This window comes from Lithobates pipiens, unplaced genomic scaffold (assembly GCF_037356315.1).
Source record: "Lithobates pipiens isolate NorthernLeopardFrog02 unplaced genomic scaffold, aLitPip1_a1.2 Scaffold_30, whole genome shotgun sequence".
NCBI lineage: Eukaryota > Metazoa > Chordata > Amphibia > Anura > Ranidae > Lithobates > Lithobates pipiens.
Genome location: NW_027507791.1, coordinates 37,489,087 through 37,501,729, shown reverse-complemented (window position 1 = coordinate 37,501,729; position 12,643 = coordinate 37,489,087).

Genomic DNA, 12,643 nt, shown 5'->3' with positions numbered 1-12,643 from the left:
TTAGCCTTCAACTACAACATGTTTTTAGTCTCCAACCCAAAAAAAAATGGTGCATGTCCTTATAGTCTTCAACCAAACCTGCACCATAACCTTATGCCGTGTACACACGACTGGACTTTCCGGCAGACTAGGTCCAAAAAGTCTTCCTAACGGACTTTTGGAGGACTTCTGATGGACTTTCCGAACTAACGGACTTGGACAAACACAATCACACCAAACTCCGACGGATTGGACCGTGATGATGTACAACCAGACTAGAATAAGGAAGTTCATAGCCAGTAACCAATAGGGTGGGTTTTCGTCCGTCAGACTAGCATACACACAAACTGATTTTTCATCCGGACTCGAGTCTGTCGGAAAGATTTGAAACATGTTCTAAATCTAGAGTCCGTCTGATTTTTCGTCAGCAAAGGTCCGATGAAGCCCACACATGATCGAATTGTCAGACGGATTTGTTCCGTCGGACCTTTGCTGTCAAAAAGTCCGGCCGTGTGTACGCGGCATTAGTCTCCAACAAAACTGCAATATGTCCTAAATCTCCAAACAAAACTACTGCATGTCTTTATAGTCTTCAACCAAACCTGCACCATAGCCTTAATCTCCAAAAAAAACCTGCAATATGCCCTTAGTCTTCAACCAAACCTGCACCATATCCATAGTCTCCAAGAAAGCCTGCAGCATGTCTTTGGTCTCCAACCAAACCTGTAGGATATCCTTAGTCTCTGCCCCTGTACACACGGTCGGAGATTTCCATAACCAAATCTGTCGGATTTTGCCCGTCAGATTTTGTCCGTCGGATCTTGTCCGAAACTGTTGCATACACACGGTCGGACAAAGTTGGAGAAGAAAAACGATCTTTCAGAACGTGATGACGTAATTTCGTTACGATGGGACTACGTTCAGGCTAGTAGCCAATAGCTTTGATGTAGGAATTTGATCTGAGCATGCGTGGCACTTGGTCCGATCAAAATTCTCTACACATGATCAGAGTATGTCCGATCGAACCAGTTGGTCGGGAAATATTTCCAACATGTTGGAAAATTGGGTCCGATGGATAGTCCGACGAAAACAGTCCGATGCAGACCACACACAGTCGAATTATCTGACGACACGGTCCGATAGGACACATTCTGACGGATTCTCCGACCGTGTGTACAAGGGCTCTAACTACAACATGTTTTTAGTCTCCAACCAAAACTGCAGCATGTCCTTATAGTCTTCAACCAAACCTGCACCATATCCATAGTCTCCAACAAAATATGCAATATGTCCTTAGTCTCCAATCAAAACTGCAGCATGTCCTTAATCTTCAACCAAACCTACACCATATCCATAGTCTCCAACAAAGCCTACAGCATGCCTCTGGTCTCCAACCAAACCTGTAGGATGTCCTTAGTCTCCAACCATACCTGTAGGGCGTCCTTAATCTCCAACCATACCTTCAGCATGCTTTTAGATTTAATCCAAAACTTGTAGCATGTCTTTAGTCTCCAACCAGACCCATAGCATGCCCTTAGTCTCCAACCAGACCCATAGTATGTCCTTAGTCTCCAACCAGACCCATAGCATGTCCTTAGTCTCCAACCAAACCCATAGCATGTCCTTAGTCTCCAACCAAACCCATAGCATGTCCTTAGTTTCCAACTAAGCCCATAGCATGTCCTTAGCTTTCAACCAAACCCGTAGCATTTACTTAGTCTCCAACCATTCATACCAGTAAGTAATTAAACAGGAATCCTTATTGTTTAAGGGGTCTATTTATATATATAAAAAAAAATTCTATGCGATTGCCTCAAACATTTGCACAGCTGTCACAAATAATGACATATAGTGTCAAATGTGTTTATTTCCTATGATCGTAAGCGCCACCTAGTGTCCATAGAGTAGTATTTTCCTAAATAACCTCCATCAAGAAATCACTGCATTATTGCCACTAGAGGGAGCGGACAATCACTGAGCATATATATATATTAGACGCCATACGGTAATTATTTGTGACAACCTTGCAGATGCTTGAGACAGTCGCACAACATTTTTTTTTTCATAAATCAACCCCTAAGAAGTTGTTACATGTATGGGATATATGGGGATGTACAGAGAGAATGCCAGAAGTGCAGAGATAAGCGTTCTCCAAAAATAGCCTCGCTGTGCCCGCACACAACCAACTCATTGCAGCACAGGACAGATAAGTGGCAGGAAATCCTCTGTGTAGGAAATCGTTTTGCTCATCTGGCAGAAGTCTCCGAAATGTGGCTTTAGCAACAACCTATTTCTTACTTCTCCTTCCAAAGATTATTCCCTAAAGTAGATGGCAATGCCATTTTGTGAGCTACCCAGTAAGAGCATTTTAAGTCAAATACTTTTATATACTTTTATAAATCACAAAAATAATACCTGTTTTTATGGTGTTGCTGGCAGTCATGTGATCCCGAACCCTCTGAGATGTACACCTCCTTCTGCAGACAGTGGGTGGAGACCATCAGTGAGCCTGAGCATCAATGGAAGTGTCCAATGTGATCAGCCAGTATCCAGATATAATAACGAGGGAAAGCTTCCAGGTGGTGACAACGCTAGGGGAATCATCCATTTAGAACAATCAGGCATAACGTTATGACCACCCATCATAGATTCACGTAGACCTCTGAAGGTATGCTGTGGTATCTGCCACCAAGCCATCATTAGCAGATATCTTTCATGTAGACATTATCTATTCATTGGCTGGTGTAAGATTTGCATGTTGGTGAATTCAGGAAGTACGGGGCAATCCAGGTGTAGCAAGTTTGTACATTAATGGCAGTATACACTGATCAGCCATAACAAGACCACCTACCTAATGTTGAGTGTAGCGCCCGACTCCTGAAGAGCACGCGCTATATGTTTTTTTTTTCAATTTTAATTTCACCTTTAAACCGCAGTTTGGTTTGGGGTTTAATTGTTCTAAATTTTGACCTCAGCATCAGTCTGGCTGGACTGCAGGGTGTTCTGCCTGGCAATGGGTGGCACTGTCACTTTTGGCAAGTATTGAACCACAGTATAGTTGGGTGCATTAAAGTTACTCTCTCGCGGAAACCAGCCCAGTGGGAGTGACGTTGATGCTGTGTCTGCTGGGAGAGGGTACTTAAGGTGCGGATGTCACGTTTTTCGGGCTTCCAATCCAGAAGTATGTTCTGACTGCATGGTCCTGGTCCTCCTGACCAGCCCCCAGGACTTCCATGGCCTGGGGTGCAGATCCACCCGACTTTAAGTCTCGGGGCTGGCTAGCGGATGTCACGTGTTTCGGGCTTCCAGTCCAGAAGTATGTTCTGATTGCATGGTCCTGGTCCTCCTGACTAGGCCCCCAGGACTTCCATGGCCTGGGGTGCGGATCCACCCGACTTTATGTCTCGGGGCTGGCTAGTGGATGTCACGTGTTGCCAGCTTCCCGTCCAGAAATATGTTCTGATTGCATGGTCCTGGTCCTCCTGACTGGGCCCCAGGACTTCCATGGCATGGGGTGCGGATCCACCCGGCTTTATGTCTCAGGGCTGGCTAGCGGAAGTCACGTGTTTCGGGCTTCCAGTCCAGAAGTATGTTCTGACTGCATGGTCCTGGTCCTCCTGACCAGCCCCCAGGACTTCCATGGCCTGGAGTGCGGATGCACCTGACTTTATGTCTCGGGGCTGGCTAGCGGGTGTCATGTGTTTCGGGCTTCCAGTCCAGAAATATGTTCTGATTGCATGGTCCTGGTCCTCCTGAATAGGCCCCCAGGGCTTCCAGGGCATGGGGTGCGGATCCACCCGACTTTACGTCTCGGGGCTGGCTAGCCCAAGGTGAGGAAACTGAAGGAAGGATTCGGAGGTGGTCCGGTGCCGTCTCAGTTAGTGGAGAGGCCCAGCAACTGTGAAGGTATCCAGGGGAGGATTCTTTGGGAGAAGGCCACGCAAAGGTTGGCTTCTCAACGAGAGCCCGGTCAAGCTGATGGACCTAAGCGAATCCAATCTCGTGCGGTATTACCGGACTGGCTGCAAGATACTGGTACCACACGAGTGTTCTACAAGCTTCCAAGTTTCCCCTCACGTGTTCTATAGCAAAGTCGGTGGCAGAGACTTATTCCTGACTCAAACACCCTGTTGGCTGCTAGGCCTGGTGAGAGAAGGACTATCCAACTAGGGTGAAGATCCAGTTGTGAATGGCTGTTCTCTGGATTTACTGAAGTGAGAGATTTTGTTTCATACTGAGTTTGACAATAAGAGTACCTGGACTTTCCACCTGAACCCTCTAATCCTATGCTGAGAGACTGCGTTGTTAACTACTTTTCACGAATAAAAATCCCTTTAAGTGGATCTGGCGTCAGTCTCCGCTGTTATTGGGACAACTACCTCAGGAAACCCCTAGATGCATACGAGGTGAAGAAGGTAACGGTAAGCCCAATAAATTCAGCCGCTCCTTCGGGGGTCAGTGCTACACGAGCATGCCCCCCTTTTGCCACCAACACACACTTGACCCATCAAGGCATGGACGCCACTAGATCTCTGAAGGTATGCTGTGGTATCTACCACCAAGCCATCATTAGCAGATATCTTTCATGTGGACATTATTTATACATTGGCTGGTGTAAGATTTGCATGTTGGTGAATTCAGGAAGTACGGGGCAATCCAGGTGTAGCAAGTTTGTACGTTAATGGCAGTATACACTGATGAGCCATAACAAGACCACCTACCTAATATTGAGTGTGCCCCCTTTTGCCACCAACACATACTTGACCCATCAAGGCATGGATTCCACTAGACCTCTGAAGGTATGCTGTGGTACCAAGCACCAAGCCATCAGAAGGAGATCCTCTAAGTCCTGTACGTTGCGAGGTGGGGCCACCATGGATTGGACATTTTTTTCCCCAGTGCATCCCACAGGTGCCCAATTGGATTGAGATTTGAAGAATTTGGAGGTCAACACCTCAAACCCAATGTTGTGTTCCTCCACTGTTCTCTGCCTAAACTATCCCACAGACTTTCAGGTGCCATTGTCCTCATATAATCCATGTTGCTCACTTCACCCGTCGGTGGTCAGGGTGTTATGGTTGATCGGTGTACATGCCAGCTGCGCGGTGTTGTTGGGCCGCCACAGGAAATCAATACATAAACAGGGAACTGGCAGGATCAAAACAGGTAATTGATATGTAACAGGCAACAGAAGCATGGGCATGTTAGAATGTTATACATATTATAAGAAACTATTCACAGAACAGTTTTCATTTTTTGCCCAGAAAAACCCCCTATAGTGGCGAAGGCCAAGTCAGCAGATAAATGCCCCGCAGAAGAGAACTGTTGGGCCAGTCATGTGATCCAGAAAGCACCGTGAGGTCTGTAAGCTCAGCAGAAATTCAGGAGATTTCAGTGAAATGAAAGCGTAGCCATAGCCCCCCCACCCCCACAGATATAGCTATATACTATATATATATACTGTATATACTATACTAGATATATACTATATAGCAGCTCTCCAGTCCTTAAAGTGATTGTAAACGATCACCTTGTAAAACAACCCATTCAGTTCACCTAAAAAATTAAAGGAAAGGAAAAATATTTTTATATAAATTAAAAAACAAAAACATTATAAATACCTTTTTATCTTTTTTTTACAAGTGATCACATTCCCTCTATTCTCAGCTGCATAAGAGCTAGGGGGGAGGAAAAGCAACAGTGCACTGATCTTCCTAGTGAATGTCTGTGCAGCAGGGGGAAGGGGGGTGTGTCAGGACAAGTCTGATCATTGGAGGAGAGCAGGCTGAGTTCCCAGCACAGCTAGAGTACTGACCACGGTGTGCACTCCTGCCTAGCGCGGTCAGTGTTTAATAGGAAAGCCGCAGGACTGGAAGGAACATCGGGGGTTACACACAAAGGAAGCAAGAGAATGGGAGACTTTCCCATACAGGCACATGGTACAGCACACACACATATCAGGAATATGAAACGTTGGGGTAACAAACGCTTTAACCAAGACCGAGCCTTTTTCTGACATTTCTCACATACATTTATCAAAAAATCTGTATTTTTTTTTGGAAAGTTACTAATTATTATTATTATGCAAAATTATATTTTTTAAAAGCAGTGGCTCTAGAGAATAAAATGGTGGGTATTTCAATTTTTTTTATGTCACACGTTATTTGTGCAGCTTTTTTTTCTAATGCAAATTTTTTTTTGGAAAAAAAATAAAATACACTTTAATATATTTGAACGCACAATAATCACAATATAATACCCGATTGTTTGGTAAAATATAAAAAGTGATGTTACACCGAGTACATAGATACCAAACATAGTTGCATAGTTAGTCAGTTTGAAAAAAAAAAGACACCAAGTCCATCCAGTTCAACCTTAAGCATGACAGGCTTTAAAATTGCGCACGATCGCGGAATGGCGATGAACAATGTAAAATATACTATCCATAAGCCATGCTTTTTATAGCCTTTACAGGTCACTACTTTACATATTTACACAGGAGGTCTGGTGCTAGAATTATTGCTCTCGATCTGATGCTAGTGGTGATACCTCACATGCGCGGTGTGAACGCTGTTTACGTGTGACGCGGGAATGACTCACGCGTTCACCTTTGTGCATGAGAATGGGGAGTGGGGGTGCTTTCATTATTTTATTATTATTTTTTTTTATTTTTTATTTTTTACAGTGCACCTTTTTTGATAACTTTTTTTTTAATCACAAGAAATGTAAACATCCCTTGCGCTAACAATAGGCAGTGACAGATCCTCTGTACTGAGACATTTGGGGTTTAGTGGTGCAACGAAAATAATAATTCTGGACCCAAACAAAAAATTCAGGATGCACGTGGCCGAAAACCGAGACTGAAATTGAAATGGGCAATTTTAAAATAATAATAAAAAAATTATATATATATATATATATATATATATATATATATATATATATATATATATATATTATATTATTATATTATTATATTCAACATTAATAGTTTTTGAAGTGCAGACATACATTGGCTTTAAAGGAATGCATTTTTCTTGCACTTTTTAAATGCAAAGCACTTCAAAAACTATTAATTAAATATAATTAAAATGTTGAATATAATAATAATAATTATATATATATATATATATATATATATTTATATTATTATATTCAACATTTTAATTAATCGTTTTTGAAGTGCAGACATACATTGGCTTTAATGGAATGTGTTTTTCTTGCGTTTTTGTTTTTTAAACGCAAAGCACTTCAAAAATGATTAATTAAAATGTTGAATATATATCTATATATATATATCTATATATCTATCTATCTATCTATCTATATATATATATATATATATATATATATATTATATTCAACATTTTAATAAATAGTTTTTGAAGTGCTTTGCATTTAAAAAGCACAATAAAAATGCATTCCTTTAAAGCCAATATATGTCTGCACTTCAAAAACTATTAATTAAAATGTTGAATATAATAATAAATATATTGTAATTATATATATATATATATATATATATATATTATTATATTATAATTATATTCAACATTTTAATTAATAGTTTCTGAAGTGCTTTGCATTTCAAAAATGCAAATGTTGAATATAATTATAATAAATATATATATATATATATATATATATATATATATATATATATATATTAAATGTATTAATTATTATTATTTATTAATTAAATGTATTAATTATAATTACAATATATTTATTTCTTTATTTATATATATATAAATATATAGATCCGTCGGCATATCGCAGTGCGATCTGCTGACTCGCACAGGAATCGGATCGCATGGTGTGAACCCCCATGCGATCCGATTCTGTTGCGGACCCAAAAAAGGGTCCTGTGCGAGTTTGCTGCGGGAGCGCTGCGAATTCAGCCATACTATCTGTATGGCTGAACTCGCATCGCTACGGAGATTGGATGTGATTTGCTGTGCGAATCACATCCGGATCTCCCCCCGCAGCGGTGTGAACCGGGCCTTAAAGCCGATGTATGTCTGGTCCATTGTGCTTCTGTTGCTCACCTCCCCATAGAAATGCAATGAAAACGTGGCAAAAACACATCAAAAACATATATTTTTTACGCAGTTTTTGAGTCAAATGACTTATGAAAATCACAGTAAAATTACAGTAAAATCGCGGTAAAATTGCTCTAAAATCAAGCGTGTGGTTTTTTTTGGTAGCCATTATTGGCACCCTTTTTCTATCGTCAAACCCTGAAAATTTTGACCCCAGATCTCTCCTCGTCCTTAAAACCTTTGGATCATACCAAGATCGGTGTAATCTGAGGCTTTTGTTCAAACCACTAATGGTTTGTTCACAACTGGCGAAACTGGAAGTGACTAAATACTCGTTGCTTCCGGTTTCAAAGACCATAGAGATGGTCGGAGACATTTCGGTCCCTGATTAGCTCCATGGTCAGCCGGCGGAGCCCTGCCGGCTTCAATCCTAGCTTCGCTGGTGGGATGGGAGAGGCTGAGAGGGCGGTGGAAGGCGGTGGAAGGCGGTGGAAGGTGTCAGGAAGGGGGACCCCCCTCCCCCCCACTTGTAAAAACAATATATTGGTTATTTAGAAGCTAGGATTGATCTTTAAAGAAAGTGCTCCACCAGGACACCGCTATGATGCCTGCAGCTACAGTCATCATCCTGATATATCCAGTCAAAGTGGAGTGGGGTACGGGAATGTCGCCCGGCAGCAAGTGGTTTAATGTGGGGGCTGCGTTATTTTTTTCTTTTCTTTTCACCTGTGACCCTGCCGGTGACCCACTTCCTGTCCTAGAGTGACAACGCTCACTCACTGTACTGTAGCTATGGAGGAGCAGTGTTATAAACTGTTTGGCCAATGGGGTGATCCAGGTAACCTGATAGTGCAGTCAGGGCTGTGAGCACTAATCCATCCACTGACACCAATGATGGGGCACTACTCCTCCCAATGACACCAATGATGGTGCACTACTCCTCCCAATGACACTAATGATGGGGCACTATTCTTCCCACTGACACCAATGATGGGGCACTTTTCCTTCCACTGAGATCAATGATGGGGCACTATTCTTCCCACTGATACCAATGATAGGGCCCTACTCCTTCCAATGACACCAATGATAGGGGTACTATTCCTCCCTCTGACACCAATGATGGGGCACTATTCCTCCCTCTGACACCAATGATGGGGCACTATTCCTCCCACTGACACCAATGATGGGGCACTATTCCATCCACTGACACCAATGATGGGGCACTACTCCTACTCCTCCCAATGACACCAATGATGGGGCACTACTCCTCCCAATGACACTAATGATGGGGCACTATTCTTCCCACTGACACCAATGATGGGGCACTTTTCCTTCCATTGAGATCAATGATGGGGCACTATTCCTCCCACTGATACCAATGATAGGGCCCTACTCCTTCCAATGACACCAATGATAGGGGTACTATTGCTCCCACTGACACCAATGATGGGGCACTATTCCTCCCACTGACACCAATGATGGGGTACTATTCCTCCCTCTGACACCAATGATGGGGCACTATTCTTCCCACTGACACCAATGATGGGGCACTATTCCTCCCACTGACACCAATGATGGGGCACTACTCCTCCCAATGACACCAATGATGGGACACTATTCCTCCCACGGACACCAATGATGGGGCACTACTCCTCCCAATGACACCAATGATGGGGCACTACTCCTCCCATTGACACCAATGATGGGGCACTATTCCTCCCACTGACACCAATGATGGGGCACTATTCCCCCCACTGATACCAATGGCGGGGCACTATTCCTCCCACTGATACCAATGATGGGGCACTATTCCTCCCACTGACACCAATGATGGGGCACTATTCCTCCCACTGACACCAATGATGGGGCACTATTCCTCCCACTAACACCAATGATGGGGCACTATTCCTCCCACTGACACCAATGATGGGGCACTATTCCTCCCACTGACACCAATGATGGGGCACTATTTCTCCAAATGACCACAATGAAGTGCCACGATTTTTCCTACTGACACCAATGATGGGGCACTATTCCTCCAACTGATAACAATAATCACTATTCATCCCAATGACACCAATGAGGGGGCACTATTCCCCCCCACTGCCATTAATGATGGGGCATTATTCCTTCCAATGATGCCAATAATGGTGCAATGTTTTTCCCAATGACAAAGACGAAGGGGGCACTATTCCTCCCAATGATACTAACAATGGTGCATTATTCCTCCTTCCAATGACACCAATGATGGGCACTATTCTTCCCACTGACAACAACAATGGGGCACTATTCCTCCCACTGACAACAACAATGGGGCACTATTCCTCCCACTGACACCCACGATGGGGCACTATTCCTCCCACTGACACCCACGATGGGGCACTATTCCTCCCACTGACACCCACGATGGGGCATTGTTACTGATGTCAGGACATTTTCTGCTCCCACTGAACACAGTCCGGCCCCCGCTAATGTCTGAAGGACAGTAAACGGCCCCTTTGTTTATTGGAGACCCGTGCTGTAGACGGTGACATGTCGGCAAAAAGTACTGACAGGTCCACTTCAATTTTCTGTGGTTTAGTTATTTTTGTTGCCTCGGCACCCCCATTTTAAGCTGATCCTCACAGCAGTCTGTAGCTCTTCTCTCCCCTAAAAGTTGTTTCTGGAGAACCTTTATTCTGCTCACAGATGTGAGAAATGACAAGAGTGTGGGCGATGGGAATGAATTACCCTCCATCCGTACGACCCCGCTGACTCCGGAAACTCACCGACCTTGCCATCGATCGGCACCATATGGAGTTGTTTAGGTCGTTACATCTGTTGGTAGAAAACAAAAAAAAAAAAAGTCTCGTCTTAGTAATTATAACTTTCGATCTCCTAGTCTTTTTATTTTAAGTCGTTCTTTTTTTTTTTTTTATCAGTTCTCACTGTAAAATTCTCCTTCCGATACCGATACTTCATTCTCTTTACAGTCCCAGAGATAGAAAAAAAATCAAATCCCTACAGGTTACGTAGGTTTTTCTCCAAAGCAATGTAAGCTTGTTATTTCCGACCTTCCACCACTATTCAGAACTGTTTGTTTGTATTTGCTCAGTGTGATATTTGTATAAAAACAGTTCAGTGGCAGTTTATGGATCTGGAGTCTCTACAGTACAGCATTTCTCACGTTACCCCCCATAAACCATAGGTTACCCTTTTCCGATACTGCTCCCTTCTCCTCCCAACAAGGTAATTATTGCCTTCAGATTCATACAAATCAGATTACCACGAGGTGTCTCATTTTTCCACATTAAACAAAGGACCATAGTCCCCGATATAGATTGTCAGTTATCGCTAGAGCAGCCTTTCTCTAACAAAGTTATGTGGAACCCCAAGGTCCCTCTAGATCACTGATTCTCAACCAGGCTTCCATGGAACCCTAGGGTTCCTCCAGAGGTTGTAGGGGTTCCTTCAGCATTGGGCAATTTCTGCCTCTCAGATAAGTTCCCACGGACACCATTGATCATTTCAGCTATGTGTAAGGAGGTAATTCTTCCCAATGACCACAAGTGTAAGGACCATTCTTCCCACTGACCACAAGTGTAGGGACCATTCTTCCCAATGACCACAAGTGTAAGGACCATTCTTCCCAATGACCACAAGTGTAAGGACCATTCTTCCCAATGACCACAAGTGTAAGGACCATTCTTCCCACTGACCACAAGTGTGAGGACCATTCTTCCCAATGACCACAAGTGTAAGGATCATTCTTCCCAATGACCACAAGTGTAAGGACCATTCTTCCCAATGACCACAAGTGTAAGGACCATTCTTCCCACTGACCACAAGTGTAAGGACCATTCTTCCCACTGACCACAAGTGTGAGGACCATTCTTCCCAATGACCACAAGTGTAAGGATCATTCTTCCCAATGACCACAAGTGTAAGGACCATTCTTCTCACTGACCACAAGTGTAGGGACCATTCTTCCCAATGACCACAAGTGTAAGGACCATTCTTCCCACTGACCATCACACTAATGTATCATGAGTTGTAGATTTCTCATTTTTACCAGGGGTTCCTCGAGACCGGAGAATTATTTCAAGGGTTCCTCTGTGCTGAAAAGGTTGAGAAAGGCTGATCTAGATGTTGTCAGGGATTCCAATGAGAAATGTCTGCCTCTTAGATAAGTTCCCACCAACACCATTGATCTTATTAGCTATCTGTAAGGGGGAAATTGTTCCCGAAGACCACAAGTGTAAGGAACATTCTTCCCGGTGACCATACTACTAACCTACTACTACTCCAAGGGTTCTTCCATATCAACAAGGTTGAGAAAGAGGAATCAATACCAGGAGGAATTCTCCTATATAGATCTTTATATCACTAGAGGGATCACCAGCAGGAGGAAGGAGGTCCTGATTCCTCTATATAGATATTTATATCACTAGAGGGGTCACCAGCAGGAGGAAGGAGGTCCTGATTCCTCTATATAGATCTTTATATCACTAGAGGGGTCACCAGCAGGAGGAAGGAGGTCCTGATTCCTCTATATAGATCTTTATATCAGTAGAGGGATCACCAGCAGGAGGTCCTGATTCCTCTTTATTGATCTTTCTATAACTAGAGGGATCACTGAAAGG